Raw genomic sequence first — 16,877 nt, 5'->3', positions numbered from 1 at the left:
ATCCCTCCCCGCTCACTCTCTCCAACTATCTCTCAACAACTCCTGTCATGTTGTCCATGTAGCCCTGGCAGAAGACACATACAGGGCACATGTTTGTTGTGGGCCTATTTGCATCCCTGCCTGCCATCTGGTGCGCAACTGTGTGCAGAGGATGACAGGCACATCGAACGACGCCTTGGGCTGCTGGGCACTGAACTTGCGGGTGTGGAGCTTGTGGATGGTGTTTGTACCTGTTCAGTGGGCCGTCTCTCAAGGAAGGCTTGAAGGCACAGTGCCATGGTCTCGGCAATGGAGGACATGATACTACTGCCCTTACGTACCCTCCTGGCTATCAGGACGATGGCAGTTGTGGCACGTCCAAGGGCACGTGTATTTTGCCGGCCACTGGCCTGTACACTCTCCCGCATCAACTGCGCCTCCTGGAGGTGCTGCTGCACTAGGGCAGTTAAGATGTCCTGCCGTTCCTCTAAGCAGCAGAGTCGGTCGTCCATTTCCCTGACACTGGGGAAGGGTGGGCGTTGTGAGCTCATTGGGTTCATCGGGCAGAATACTGCAGGTTCATAGCTGTTGTGGTAGCTGGTCTCCCCTGTGCCGTCTTCAGCATTGTCCGCTATGTCCTTGGTACCCGATTGATGTCCACGTGCATGTGGCTATTGTGCTGGTGGTACTATAGCAGTTGGGGCTGGCAGGATGGCCGCAGCTGTGGTCAGAATGATCGTTGGGGCTGGTTCAGCTGTGGTCACAGTGATGGTTGGGGCTGGCGGGATGGCTGCAGCTGTGGTCACAGTGATGGTTGGGGCTGGCAGGCTGGCCACAGCTGTGGTCACAGTGATGGTTGGTGCTGGCGGGATAGCCGCAGCTGTGGTGGCTGTGGCAGTTGTGCCAGTGGAGGCTGCGGTGTCCTGGGTGGTGGAGGTCCGCGGTGTCCGGCGGCTGTTGGTGCCCCTTGAGGTGCGTGCATGTGCCACTTCGCTGTCTGATGTGCCTGAGGGAGTCAGAAAGGCATGTTGTCAGTGAGCTGTGTGGATTAACGAAGCATAGATACATGCATTATGTTGGTCATGGCTGTACTGTGTCAGGGACACTGCGTTACATGGCATGGTGCACACGTGCTTGCATCATGCGTACTGAGCTGCAAGATGTGTGATAGAGTACTGCGCTGGGGATACTGTTGTGGTGTACTGCTACTTGCTGGGTACAGCATCGGGGGGGCCTTCACGCTGTGGGATGTTGGGGTGTGGTATGGACGGGGAAAGCATGGGCTTTGCTGCCTCTACCAGTTACGGAGACAGTTGTGCATTTGTGCTCAGGCTGGCTGGGATGAGGGGGACACATGTTGACTTTGTGTACAACAGTGGTCATGTGTGGGTGGAGATGGTGCTTAGCACTGCGGTGATTTGGAGCCAGGGCACACATGCAATAAGTCTGTGTGGGAGCAGATGCATGTTCAGAAGGCAGTACAGGGTGCCAGTGCTGGTTTCAACGTGTATTTCTGGGATGGGTCATAGTTTGGTGGCCAGGGTGTATGTCCATGCATGCACCCAGGATGTTGTTTTCTTGTGAGGGGTGGGGGGGGGCATGCAGGGTGTTTTTGGGGTTGTGGACAATGCAATTCCCATTTCTGTGATATATTGGTACAGTGGTAGGAGCAAGGTGGCCAGGGATGTTGATTATTACATTGGGGTTACATGTACTCACCGGCCTCTTTGGGTGTCTCAGCTCTGGGAACCGAAACACTGACCCTTTCAATTGACTCTAGGTGCAGCACCTCTCCTCCCAGGGCATCAGGCGTAATGGTGATGCGCTCCCGCCACCTGTGGCCATGCCCTATAACCGCTGGGCTGAGAGGAGGTTCAGTACCGTCAGGCCCAGGTCGTCCCATCGCTTGTGGCAGTCTTGCACTGTGCGTGGTGTTGTGCCGACTGCCGACACCTTCTGGACCTCCTTTTCCCAAATGCTCTTCTTGCGCAGATCTGGTGCATGCTGAACAATGGTGCCCGCAAGCATGTTCAGCTCAGGCACAGAGAAGCGTGGCTTCCGCTTGCGGGTCTCACACACTCTAGATTACATGTTACTGGTGTAGTTTATCTGGTCAGGATGGATGGATGTCGCCTGTGGTTTAAGGATTTAAATGGATTGTGTTTTTGTAATGGCTGCCGGTCCGTTTCCTGTTGTGACAATCGCTTTGTTTCCAGTCACGGTAATTGTGGTACCGCAGTTTCCGGTGCCCCTGGGTCCGGCAATATTTTGTCTGAGTCCATTTGGTTTGTTCTTTTTGCACTGATCTCTACACCAAAATATTTAAATGTCTGGACAACTTCCAAATGCTTCTGTGCTATAGACCAGTTATAGTTTAATTTCCTTTTTTTTGCCATAGTTTATCATTAAACCTTTTGACTTATTTATGTTTAATTGTACATCTATTGACATAAAGGGCCTCATCACGAGTTGGGCGCTATCCCCAGCGGTATTACCGCCTGGGCTATTAGCGTTACTGCCAAACCCCCTGGCGCTATTAGCGCCGGATCACGGGTTTGACGGAATGGTAAGACCACGTTCCCCATTGGGCCCATTCCGGAATTCCCCATTCCCCATTGGACCCAATGAGGAATTTTCGGTGCTACTAACACTGGTGGTATTAGCGCGGTGGTGATAGTGCCGAAAATCAGCAAAATTGCAGTAGATTGCTGGGGGTAAATCCTGCCAAACCCATGATTTGGCAGACCCTTAAATGCTGCGGTAATAGCGTTACCGCCGCATTTAAGGGTTATCGCCAAACTCGTGATGAGGCAGAAAATACGCGTTGGTAGCTGTCCAGGCCCTTTGAAGGCCAATAGGGGTCAAATCAAACAAAACTATATCGTCTGCATATGCTAGATAGTTAATTGGCAGCAGAGGTGTTGCTAGGGTGGCTATAGCCCTGGGTCTTTTGGTTGTAGCCCTGGATAGAAGCTCGGGGGCTACAACCAAAAGGCTAGTTAGCCCCAAGTCCTGACAGTCCAGACCCTAGCAAAGCCCCAGATCCTTTCCAGGCCCAGCAACACCCCTGATTGGCAGGTTTCCTAATTTAGGTGCAAAGTTTCTTATTTGATTGAAGATTTTTCCCAAAATCATTTATATACTGATTAAATAAGAACACATCCTTGGTGTAAACCACAGTATCTTTTCTGAATGCAGAGCCGTAAATATAGTCACCAAGCCAGGGGGACATCCCCTCTCACCCAGCTTGGCCCAAAGACGGGCCCAATTTACCTTGTCAAAAGTCTGGAAGATATCAATGAATGCACAATAGTCGATACCATAGAGCTGACCGAATTCTATGTTTTCGAGGAAGAAGGGACCAAATTGTTTATTTTCTTACCGAAGAAAACACTTTTTGATTAAAATATATGTGGGGGTGGGGTAAGGTATATTAATAAAGGTAGGGGGAAGAAGGGGGCGGCTGCAGGGGCTCTCTCACCACAATAAAATAAAAAAGAAATTGGAAACATGGATTCTGTCAAATCACCTACATCCCAATAGAGAACCTTTTTTGTTGTTTTGCCTGAATCTGTTATATATTGATAATGAAACAGTTGTGGATAGTGCTCAATCCTGGGCAGAAGCCAGAGTGAAATGTGTCTAGGCTGCCGTTCTCACCGGTCCAAACACGCAACCGCTTGAAAACAGTAGCCCCAAAAATCTTACTTGATGCATCCAGAATTGAATGGACTCAAGATATTTGAAACTTGGCTAATGGGGATACCATGTTTGGTGCACAGAAACCGAAGTCGGTTTAAGGCAGACGCCCACAAGAATATAAGAAAGCTAATAAATGTGATACACCTCTGTAAAGATCATAGTGAGCAAATTGATGCTGACAGGATTTTCTATAGAGTGAATTGGTTATCTCTTTTAGTCTTAAAAACAACTCTGTTTAGGACCTAAATTTCAAATCCTTTATAAAGCATTATATAATGTAGCAAATGGTCAGGTACTTGTAAATGGAGTAATCACTGAAATATTTCAGACACACTCTGGAATGCATCATGGTTGTCCATTATCATCCATCCTCTTTAATCTTTATATTGAGCTCCTTGCAGCATGAATTTCTTCTCATGCTCGAGTTAAAGGTATCTTCTTTTGCACATATACATCTACAGTACTTCTAAATGCAGAAAACCGACTAATCATTCTGGAAAATGTTCCAACTTTAAAGTGAAGTAACAAAAACTGAAATATTTCTGATTACACTTCCATGTTTCAGGAATTTATTCTATGATCAGCAACTCAGATGTGCCAAGGATGGATTTAAATATTTAGGAACCCAGATTACTTTTACTGGGAAACAATATCAAAATTACATCGAAAGAAATTATATCTGAAAGTAGAAAGTGGGAAAATCGTATGGGTAGAAGTGGTGCCAACAAAATGTCTTTGTTTTCCAAACTGCTTTCATATGCTTCCGCTGCCCCTACCTAAAAAAAAAAAAAAAGTATTAAAAGGAAACAAACTAAATATTCAATGAATGTATGTGGGGTGCTCAAAGAAGACTGCGAAACGTAAAGGAGGTTGGATTTGGTTTCCCAATTATATTTGCATTGCATGGTCTGCATCAATGGATCAATGCATGTTCTGATTCTGCTCCAGCATTGGTCAATATTGAAAAGATTAATTGCTTCCTAGCCTTTGGTTTCTTTTTATTGACAATGCATAAACCTCGAAGAAATACTATTACCCCACCAACAATTCGTCAAACGTTGGAGATTTCAAAGACTGCAAATAAAGAAATGGATAATAAAATAAATGTTTATCACGGGTGGCATGCCTCTGGTACAGTCCGGGCACTGCATGGGGGAATAAGTTAATAAATTGCCACTCCTGGCAAATGGCTGGAATTTGGAAACTGAAGGATGTCTTGGATAGAAATATATTTATGGATTTTGGATGCTTGCGTTTTAAAAATGAGCGGTGCGCATATGAAATTAAAAAATAATGAATATGGACTAATATATTCACATCCGTTTTTTCACCAATAAATGAAAAACTCTCTTAATTAAGTCATTAAGGCACCCCAAATCAACATCAACAATATATTCAAGCCAGTCAAACTCGAAGCTTACCAATATCAGACTGGATAAAAATATGTTAAATTATGCTCACCATCAAGCATGAAATACCATAAAGTTGCACATTCAGGCTTGTGTTGGGCACGTTAGAAAACTAGAGGAACACATTTGCATATGTTCTGGGAATGTGGTAAAATAACTCAGTATTGGGAAGATGTCTTACAATGAAGAGAGATCATAACACGATGTAACATTCTTCACGCACTATTAAGTTGTGTTTTGAGACTGCTATCAATGCTTCCACATGTCTCGTATAAGAGGAAATACTGGTTATATACTAGTATCAAAGAAAACCTTTTTTTAAAAGCTCGTACAAAGTGATACATAAAGAATGGACTCAAGCAAGGATACTTTTATTGGCAAGAAAAGGTATGGTTCATGAGAAAAGACACAATGGAGGCTTACGAGGAGATTTGGGGCTCATTTAATGATATGTATGTATGATGTTGATATCACTAGAATGTACACAGATCTTGCAAAAAACACTCTCACCCAGCTTGGCTCCTTCACAATCCCTCCCACCTTTTTCTTGCCTCCTTTTCTTTTCCCTCCCTCCCTTTTTGGTTTATAAGTAGTTCATGTAATAAAGGTATGATGTATAGTCTTGTATTCGTCATTTATATAGGGCCACTTCCCCATTTGTATGGCCTCAACACGTTTTGTGGTTGGAACGCCCTCAGGGACCGAAGTCTGTGTGTGGGAGATTCTAAGAGTTAAGATGCGTGTGTGCATTCTGCCAGGTTAGGGCTTAGGAGGGCTGACTAGGCTCCAGTAAGCTGCATAGAGGTCAGGCACCTGGGCGGGTGCTCTTGGTGGTTTAGGATAGAATGCAAATTCGGGAGACCAGATGTGTGCCCAGCTTGACCAAAATATTTCATAGGTTGTCACTTTGTACTAGTGGCAGAGGTGTTGAGGCACATCAGGTGTCTCAGTGTGGACGGCTCTGCGAGCTGCTAGACCGGATTTGCATAGCCATAGCTGCATTCTATAGTGCATAGATGGTTAGCCGTGCCTGCCGCATGTGTCGATGGACATGGTGAAAATGATACGTTTCGTGAGCTCTGATGGAGTTAATCTACGATGTTGCTTTTCCAAGGTACAACGCAATTGGCTGGTCTCGTCAGCTGAGGGCTCCCTAGATTTAGACCCTGAGCAGTGAGAGGGGACCCAGAGGGATGGGAGAGTGTTGTACGACCGCCTGGGGTTGTGGGGCTGAGTTTATCATGTTGTGCCGCTGTGTACGCTGCCGGCATCCTCGATGGATTGAGAGGATAGGTGCGTTGTTGGGTTTGGTCCTGTGCGGATGTGCACCATTACCAATCTCTATGGTGAAAGTGCATTCCTTCTAGCATAGCGTAGAGGTAAATGATCTTCTTATGATAAGTATTAGGGTGCAGGGGGGAATAACAACACTGACACTTGGTTATGTTACAAAATAGAGATGAAAACAGGTGTCCACAAAATTTGTGGAACACTCCCGTCCCCTGCACACCTAATTGCAATTGTAAACCAATCAATATTTAAAATAATCTAGTCCGATTTTTATGATTGCATATTGCTTTTTTGTAACCAACATCACTTCAAGTTTGGATAATCATCATTATTCTTTATGCATACATTTCTTTACATATACAATGTGTTTCATACAATAATCAAAGAAAACTATTATCCCAATAGGAGATTAGTCATTAATGTATATCATATAAATTGCTCTACTCGTTTTGGGAATTCCTTTCCCTTCATCAGGAGCTATTCTTAATGTTTTTTTTTTGCACCTCCAGTGTACTATGCTCTACAAATGATTGAGAAACTAATACACTTGTTTAGTACAGTGTTCTAAGCAAAGCCTTTACAATGTAATCACATTGAGAGTAATTGTCTATCGCGATCTTTTTCCTAATAGTCACCTGGTGTGAAAACTGTCTATCACAGTCCAAGCTGTGTGCTCGTCTCATAGATCTTAGTGAAGTTCAATCTTCCTCCAGTGATCCAATGGACCTAATAAAAAAATGAGTAAAACATGTATATAGTATTTGTGCACAAAACTGATTACGTTACTATCAGACCAATATTATACAAGGTCTTAATCTCACCTTAGTGGGGAGAATATCCAGTATGTCAGCAACCCATAAGCCCTCCGGTTGAGGTTAGGTTGTTTTTGAGGAGGCCGGGCAGGCAGGCAAGGGTCCTCAGGGCATCCTGATGGGTGGCTTTGTGCTAGAAGAGGAAATCATGCTGTGAGATCAAAGAGAAAGAGGCAAAAGTTTGCATCGGGAGGGAGTTTGGACAGAGCAATATTTCTAATTATGAGGTGATGGCAGAATGTCTGTCAATTGCGATGTGAAAATATTCGGATAAGGCATTGTATAAGGATTGTGAGTTGGTTGTGGGGGGGGGGGGGTGGTTGAGCAGTATGGCAATTTGAATTCAGAGAGGATACTATGCAATTCCTTGCTCGGGTTGCGAGAGTTCAAGATTCTGTTCCCATAGAATACCCTTTTGGTTTTTATGATTTCTGATCTGTAGGCCTTTGTTAGTCTTGCTACAGTGATTTATTTTGAGCAGCAGGGTTGGTTCTTCAGTTTCATTCCAACCGGTGCTTTAGGGTTTGAGGTTGGTAGTGTACCACCTGGGTGTGGGTCTGATCTCTGGGAGGTCTGTTTTCTTGGGTTGGGGGGAGTACGGGTGCTGGAAAGCCAGTGGTCGAACAGTTTGATTAGTGAGGAGCCTTCCTGGAGGAAGAGTGTTGGGAGTGAGTCGAGAAGGGAGTTTTCTAGATATGGGGTGATACCGACTTTGTTCCAGAGTGGGGTGTGACTTTTAATGGTGGCCGAGCATGGCATTGGGTGGGGATCGCGGTCGGAAGGGGTACAAAGAAGATTTCTGAGTGGTCTGTCCGTGTTAGGGGGCATGGAGGCAGTGTGGATATGTGTGTGGCACTGAAGACCACGTCAATGGTGTGGCCTTCAGCGTGGGTGGGCAGAGAAATGCGTTATGGCAGGTTGAAGGTTTCTAGGTAGTCTGTGAGAGAACGGGTCATGTGGAGGAGAGATTATGCATAAAAATTAAAATCTACCCTAACAAAACTATTTAAGACTGGAACTGATCAGCTGGAACTGCAACCTTAGAGACTGGATGAGATAGAAGCATGCTGGACCTCTCAACAAATGCACTCTGAAAAGGAACCCACCCCAAAGGTGAACCACTTCAGATGTTTTAACGACTCTGACATGCATCATGGACCTGCACCCAAGCGACTTCCTGCAAAGGATAGGAACAACCCCCTCGAAAGGTAGGACAAAATAGATGGGCACTTGTGTTAGTCTGACTAACATTTTATACACCTGCATACAAGACCTTAAAAAAAAGAAAAAGACACTTTGGAGACCAGTCTATGTAGTTTCCCTAAATAGAATACAGAACGCCAAGAAATCTGTACCCAAGGGGGAAAACAAACACCAGAGGTACAGGATCAGATAACTCACACTAAACGACATTAACAGAGTCCTCACAAATGAATGATTCTCCTCCATTTCCCAACTAACCTACTCTCCATCTCCTACCAGCTTACACTACACACACACAGCCTTATCCCTAATACAAAATGACTTACCTGGCATGTGCCAAAGCTCCCATCTTCAGCATCACCACACCACCCCTTCTCCAAACACTAGTCACACACCACATCTTGCAACAATGTCATTTCTGATGCTTGTGAATCTGCTCAGAACCACATGCCGCATACAGTCCGACAACCAGTGGCTATCACAGAGCACAGCACCCCCCGCCCCACTCGAAGGGAAAGGGATGTCGACACGGTGCACCTACAACACCATGCCCCACATGACATGTATTGCACCCAAGATCCTCCATGTTTCAGGGTCCCCCGGAGTTTGTGTTAACGAGAATTATTTCTGTTCCACAGGACTTCGGCGCATCCGTCGGCAAACTTCTTCAACTGTTCCAGTTTGCTGTTCTGCAAATCTTCACGGACTCCAACGACCCGACAGCTAAGAACTGTTATTATGTAAAGTAGGTAACCATTTCATCCACATTATGCGCCCAGTTGCCTACGGGCCCGGATGCGCTTTACAAATAAAATAAACAAACAAACAAGCTGTTGTTGGTAGCGTCCTTTAGGCTTCGGTTGTACAGGAGGGAGAGTGGGGGCCTGTTTTCTTGACACTTCTCTTTAGAGAATGCCTTTGCTTCCCCTCCTCTTCCTTTCGTCATCTGGCTGCTCTTTTTCCACACCATCATGGAGAAAGCTCCATTTACATTTTGGCCTTCCTATAACAGGAAGCACTGTGGACGGACACTCATAGGGAGTGTAACAATTGTCTACCTTAGAACCACGACGAGCATCTTGGTAAAAAATAGAACACTGATATTAATTACTTACTGTATCATTTTTAGAATTTGATTACCACGTATACCGGAGCAGGCCTAAGGTCAATTCCTGCCTGTGGGTGCATAACTCATCTAGCTGCTTTCCTGCCCACTGGATGCCCGCTCTGCACCATGAGGGAGAGCTACTCAAGTGGATGCCACTTCTCATTCATAGAGACCGAAACCTTTGTTAAGATGGCCACCGTCATTTGATGCGACTTTCACGTGTTGCAGGATTGTTCCCCCGTGCCAGATTCTGATTGGCCTGCTCACGGCCATCCCCCACCAAGCTCATTTGGCCGGTAGGCTGTGCCGATGTACCAGATCCAAGGACCAGATCTAAAGACTACTCCTGCCTGTACAGGAGCACGGCACATACCCATCTAGCAGCCTTCCTGACCACTAGGTGCCCGCTCTGAGCGAGGGCTACCCAAGTGGATGCATGCCACATCTCATTCATAGAGACCACAACCTCTGTTAAGATGACTGCCACCATTCGATGCAACTTTCAGCAGCCTCATGTGTCGCCTGATTGTATACCCATGTCTGGTTCCGATTGGTCTGCTCATAGCCATCACCTACCAAGCTTACACAGCTGGCGGACCAGACCCAAGGACCTGCAATGCATTCATGTTATGTGACCACTCCTGCACCCGCTGCTTCTCTGCGTCATACGACCCTAGACTTACTGCTCAAAGACGTCATTGTGATCTCAGCACCTACCTGACTTCCCTAACGCCCACCTTGGGCATCTGCAGGAACTATATATCCTTGATTCTCTGCTATTGTGCCATAACAGCAGTGTTTGGTACTACCCTCGTTCCGGTTTATTTCACATTATTGACTCCCTTCGCCCTCGCCTTGCACAGTTGAGCCTTCCCGACAGATGAGATGAGGCTTGCACAGAGTACGATCCATCAACTGCTGACTGCTCCCCTCTCAAGCATTCCAATCATAGCCAGTGGGCAGGGACGTCATTTAGGGTTTGCAACTGCGACCCCTGTGGTCTCCCTTGCTACCCCTAAAAGAAAAAAGGAAAAGAAAGATTTTATTTTTTTTCTTTTTAAATGCAAGCTCCTGGGCTGGGGCCAGCGCCATGTGGCTCTTTGATTCTGGAGTGGCTGGCTTTCTTGTTCAAGCCTATTAAAAAAATAAAAGACAAAAAAAAAAAAAAACATGGGTCCACAAGTGTAACATTTTCAGCAGTGACCCTAAATAAGAAAGAATAGGAATACCAAATAATTTGTCTTTCTGGAATTTTAAGCAATAATTGCTAGACTCATTAAAGGTTTGTTTCAGGCACACTTTAGGGGGTGATTCACTGATTTAGTCTGTTCTTCGCCTCAACTCAGCCTTTCATCCTTCTGAGGTCGATAAATGAGTACCACCACAGGTTGGGTGATATTGTATGTATTCTATATAAAGCACTTAAGTGTAAGTGTTATATAACAACACATCATTATCATTTGGCCATGGATTTCTGCTTGCATTCACAGTCATTTGGTAATACGGGCCTATACACACTGATCTTAACGACACATATGGCGATCCATTCTTGTATGAAATGTATATATTATAGTGATATTGTACCCATGTTTCATACTGTACTTCGGAACAGTGCTATATGATACCACGTCCTGTTTTATCAAGTGGTGAAAGGTCATGTTCCATCACTTTCGATGATATCACTTCCTGTGATGTCATCAGAGGTCAATGGTCATATGATGTCACTTCCACTACCCCTGGCATTTTAGTGAAATGACAGCCCTGCCAGCGGGGTATGTCCACCAAACCTGCTACTTGCTAACTAATGTTTACAGTCAAATACCCCACTGTAACTGCCAGACTTCCCCTACCTATTCACTCGTAAGGCATCTGTGTAATAGCATTGCCTCATTTCGCTTCACCCTGCATAGCTGATGTAGCCCCTGTAACACGAGGAGAGGCTTTTCCAGCACACACTTGGGTGAAATCACTTTATACGTCTCCCCACCCGGCTTAATTGAAACTAGCTTGCAGGGATGGTCCATCAAATCCTGCTACTAGCCCACCTATGTTACAATTGTAAGACAAACACTCTAACTACTTACCCTACCTTTGTACTTGTAATGTAATCTTGTATTCTGCGACCACTTGCCAACTGCAACTAGGGCCTACATGTCTGTGGGCTTTGCACACTGCTATAAATATGTATTCAATGTATGTTTAAATTTGTTACTGAAGATTTTATAAATCAAAATTAAACACCCTGTGCAAATGTATATATGACTTGGACAGCTCAATTAAATATAATAAGAAAACACACATCCATGCAATTGTCTGCAGTTGGAGGATTCTAGGTTTCATTCTTGCTTCACTTTGGAGTGTGCGGGTGGATTGAGGAAGCATCAAGCTTTAAAGTCATGTTTGTAGGTTTACTCTGTAGTGCTAAAACTGACAACATGATTGCCCTAGTCTTGCAGCGGAAAAGGGTAGGATGGGGTCTGCCAAGTCTATACCCCTTCTTTGTGGTTTCATCTCTCCGGACCAAACCTACTGAGTGCCTTCCTCATTCGCTCGATGAGTTAAAGCCACTTTTTCCAGTATGAAAAACCCCACTGAAAGTGCACTGCAATGTGCAGAACTTTACACTTGTCCTTCGTCAAGAAATAGGCCATTTTAGGCTGTAGCGGTCCAGGATCACATATTAATCTGCTGCATTTTAATGAGCAACAGAATTTCAATGTTAAAGGAGATTGAAAGCAATTTTGAAAGATGGAGAACTCGGACAATCCTGCTACTCTGGCAATAGAATTCTCAAGCCACAATGCAACCAACAGACAGCTGCTAGAGCCATGTGGCAGAATACACAATACACACCTTGACATACATGCTTCTAGATACACAATAGTAATAGTTAAAATAGAGTATTTTGAGAGTTTAAAAAAAATCTATACAGACATGACCTACTGTCTACTTGCCCAGGGGTCAATGTGTTTATGAAATCGTGTCCCTGACAACAAAGGACTTGCCCTTGGGGTGAGGCTATCATAACTCCACACCCGTGGGATGGTTGGGCTAACCACCTCGAGGTGTATAGACAACAGAATCTTTCCTCTAGGAAACGCTATCAATAGAAATGTAACAGGAAGGACACTAAGGTAGCTTCTCTTCCTCCGAGGTGACATCACTTATCTAGGGGTTCTCAATCTCCAACTAAACAGGTGTTTCACTCTGGTAGTGACGTGAATCAAAAAGGGGTCAGCATGGGTGAAAATTTGTAGTGTTTGGGATATTTCTCTAGCGGGGATATGATAGGTTATTTAGAACGCGCACGGACCCGGGGAACGAACCTGTGTTGCTCCGTGTCATCTTGCTTCCAAGGTGAGCACATTGGCCCTTAGCTATCCTACCGAGACTGCTCAACTCCATGTTCTCCTGTCTTCACAGTCTCAAAGAACTCAAACGTAGGGATATTCACAGTCACAAGAATATTAAGCCTAAACACTTAATTGTTCACTTCTCAGGGATACAGCGCCGAGCTGATAATTTGGCACACTTTCTTTTCACAAAGATAAAGCACCTAGCTCTTCACTTGTATTTCAGATAGGAGCATAGTGCCTGGCCCACTTCTACTGATCAGATGTTATAGTGCCCAGTTCACACCTAGGGGATATTGTGCCATTCTAATGCTTAAGGAGCGTGGTGCCATTATCATAGATAAGTCCCTTCATGAGGAGGCTAATGGCGAAGTGGGGGTCCTGATAACAGTTGATTTTCTTAGCATTGGCCACAGCACAATCAGCGTGCCCTGATGGCCACAGACCGTCATGACCACGCCTTTCCTCACTAGCTAATCCTGGATCAGGCTCTCTTGCATAGCCAGCTGGATCTGTCCCTCGATCTGTGCTCCGGGCTCCTAAATGACTGCTTCCTCTACCGTTGTTGCGCCTCCCAGTCCCATTTTGCCACTTCCTCCTTCAGTTCCTGGCCATCGATAGACCCTACATCCAATGTCCTTTCGCAGGCCAGATGGGGTTTGCGCTTTTCCTTTGTTTATGTATGTCCAATTAACTTAATTTTCCTTTACTGCTGTGGATGCACAGATTTCTAAACTCATAGAAACGCAGAGGCCCTCGGCATTAGGGTGAAGTCCCACCGCTGTGCTGCTCCGATGGGGCGCTCTGTCCTGTCTCACAGAAACCCACCTGCTTCCACAGTGTTGCTCCTCTCAGCAATGATGTGCGTGTTAGGATTCTTTAATGCTATATTGATCACCCAATTGCAGAAGTAGAACCAGCCAACTCTACTTTTTTGCGCACCAGATCCCTGTCCCACATTTTGTTATCTAGCAATCTTCTTTGAAGGTCACACCAGTCAAGAAAACCCATCGGAAACCCAGCAAACAAGTCTTCAGATCCTTCATCAAGAACTTCCCAGTGGAGGCTCTCGAAGAAGACCTTGCCTAACTCCACACCACATGGGCATATCTACCTCTGACGAACCAGGGCTGTGACTCACTTTCCCAAGAACTCTACACCACCCGCACAACCAACCTCAACCGTGATGCCCCAGTGAAACACCGCACCCTCAAGTCTAAACATTCCACACCCTGGTACACGCAAGAACTCAACTTCAATAAACGAACCATGAGAAAACAAGAAAAGACTTGGGGGGGAGGGGGAGTCCAACAGCACACGTGATTCGACCTGCTCAAGGAACTCTGTGCTACACGCAGATGAATGATCACCACTGCCAGGGCAAACTACTACCAAAACACCATAACCAAAGCCAACTTTGAAGACAGAGCCCTTTTCGAGGTCATCAAGCACTGCAACAACCCCCTGTCCAACCCACATGTGCTGCACTGCATCAAAACATCCACAGCCATCAACTCCACAGCCATCAACTCTTTCTTCATCAACAAGATCAGCATGATCCGGCAACACAGACACAACCGACCACACACATCTTGCTAAACCACAACTACCTGAACAACTTTCAAGACACTACTTTAGAAGACCCCACTGTCACCTTAGCATTCCACCTGGCCACATCGTACGGAACCAACATCCTCCTTGCCTCTGTACAACAGACACTTCCTACTGATGCACTCCTCCCTTACCAGCTAATCATCAACAGCTCCCTAACTAAAGGCACCTTCAACTCGACCCTCAAGTCTGGACAAATTCTCCTGCTTCTCACGAAACCCTGACTACGCCAGTAACTACCACCCCATCTGCCCTTCCTATATAAGATCCTTGAGGAAGCAGCAGCTACGCAACTCCTCCAATATATCTAATCCAACAAGCTCCTTCAGTTATACCAATCTGGCTTCAGACCCAGATGCAGCACAAATAAGAGCTACCATCAAGATAGAAAATGCCTTTAAAATCCTTGATGATGGCCATCCTTTTCTCCTGGTTGCACTTGAGCTCTCAGCAGCATTTGAGACCACCCGACACTCACTGACAATCTGCATCGCCAGATGGGGATCAGCGAAAGATCGTCCTCAGCTGGTTCAAATCATACCTTGCTAATCTCGAACAGTTTGTACAAATGGATTCCTCCAGATCACCAACTCCACCCATCATGTGTGGAGTCCCCACTACCCTGAGATGTGTCTTGCGTGCTGCAACACAATTTAGGGCTCTGAAACTTCAACCTCTGGCCTTGATCAAACTGCAATATCTTCCACTCCAAGCCTGCATAATCTTCAAATCCTGCTGAATGATTTAAGAGGCTGTCAACATCTAGTCCCCACGCTACCTCACTGAGAAACATTAGGCCTACAATCTGCAAAAAATAAGGGCATGTTCAGACTTGAACACCAGCGTTGCAGGACGGAACCAGAAACCAGCCTTCTCCATCTAAGCCCCAAGACTCTCAAACCTCCTCTCCATCAACATCAGACTCGCCCCCTAGTGTCTAAAGTTAAGACAGGAGCTCAAGACCCTCCTTTCCAAGGAATGGCTCCTAAAACTTAGGTCCACACACCCTCCACTGCCAACCAAATCGAGACCGGCCCCCCTGTTTTCTACCCCAGTTGCTTGTAGATCTCTTGCTGAAAAATTACCCACCTTCTGCTCCTATTAGCTCCCCAGCCCCATGTTTCTTTGCTCCCCTCACCATCTTCTTCCCCCTTTGATTGTAATGCGATGCATTGCTTCTCAAAGCTACGTCCACGCTCAATAAATACCTTAATAATAATAAATCACAGGGATCCCATCCAAGCGTACAGGGTCCTGCCTGTTCCATGGTTGCAGTTTTTCATCAGCCTGATCAGTCTCATGAGGTAATCCTACTGTTGTAATTCCTTGTATTTAGCTCCAAATTAAATCCTGTAGTTATGGTCAAAACCAGATCTCACATGACACAAATATTGCCCAAGTTCACTACAGTTAATGGCACCTTCACTAACATTGTGTGTAAGAGCACTGGCTAGTGACACAGAAGGATAAAGCAGCAACTCTGCTTTCTGAATCTTCCTGCTCTGAGGCCTCATTAAACACAGCCATGAGGGGGGCCTTGCAGCTCCCACTTTGAACAATACCCAGCTCATGGCTGAGTGCAAGCTTGCCCAGGTAGCCAAGATTGTCAGTGCTGCAGAATCCTAGTGAGGCCTTGAAACATCGTATTTGACTTAAATGACACTCCAAAATCAAATGCAGCTTGAGCTGAGCAAACGATAATCTAGCAACAGGGAAGAAGACAAACAATAACTTTCCAACTAACTCAGATCGTGCAAGTGCCGTAACAAGAATGAGGGGGGAGTGGGTGAAGAAAAAAGGAGAAGGGGGGGAAACAGGGAAGACAAACAAGGTTCCTACTAGGTCGCAAGACAATTCGGATCGTGCAAGCGCTGTAACAATAATGAAGGTGGGGGGAAAAAGAAGACAATAAGGTTCCTAATAAGTCGTGAGACAATTTGGAGCATGCAAGTGCAATAACAGAAAGGCGAGAGGGGGAAGAGGAGTGCAGGAAGGGGGTAATGGTGGCTGCTTATGCGGGAGGGAGGAGAAGGGTACATTAAGTGCAAGTGAACAGGTTACCTTGCACTTATGGGAAGAGAGTGCAAAAGTAGGTGCTTGAGGAGAAGAGGGAAAAGAGTGATCACAGAAACAATAGGCTGGGGGCAATGGAGGCAATGTAATCCTTAAGAGGTTCCCCTGTAGGGATGAGACTGACAGTGAGCAGGCCGCCCATAGGCCTCACAAGGTGACGTGAGAGGACAACAACCATAGGAGGCCTGAGAGTGGTTGAGGGAGAAGCAGGACAACGACTTCAACACAATCATGTTGCATCTTGGTCTTGTGGCAGCCAGTCAGAATTTTGATGCAACAGCCTTGCTGCAACACCGGATTCGCCCAAGCAGTAACGCCGCCAGTTCAATGTCAGGTT

General features: G+C 45.7%; 1 long non-coding RNA gene across 1 annotated transcript; it reads right to left on the bottom strand.

The window, feature by feature from the left end:
* Positions 1-5,445: 5,445 nt before the first annotated feature.
* LOC138566339 (uncharacterized) lies at positions 5,446-15,996 on the bottom strand. Its single transcript, XR_011301908.1, has 2 exons — positions 7,202-15,996; positions 5,446-7,106 (listed from the first exon to the last, which is right to left on the bottom strand). It is a non-coding gene; the product is annotated as an uncharacterized lncRNA (long non-coding RNA).
* Positions 15,997-16,877: the final 881 nt, after the last annotated feature.

This window comes from Ambystoma mexicanum, chromosome 1p (genome assembly GCF_040938575.1).
Source record: "Ambystoma mexicanum isolate Mex_15411 chromosome 1p, UKY_AmexF1_1, whole genome shotgun sequence".
Classification (NCBI taxonomy): Eukaryota; Metazoa; Chordata; class Amphibia; order Caudata; family Ambystomatidae; genus Ambystoma; species Ambystoma mexicanum.
This window is presented reverse-complemented; position numbering and strand designations above follow the sequence as displayed.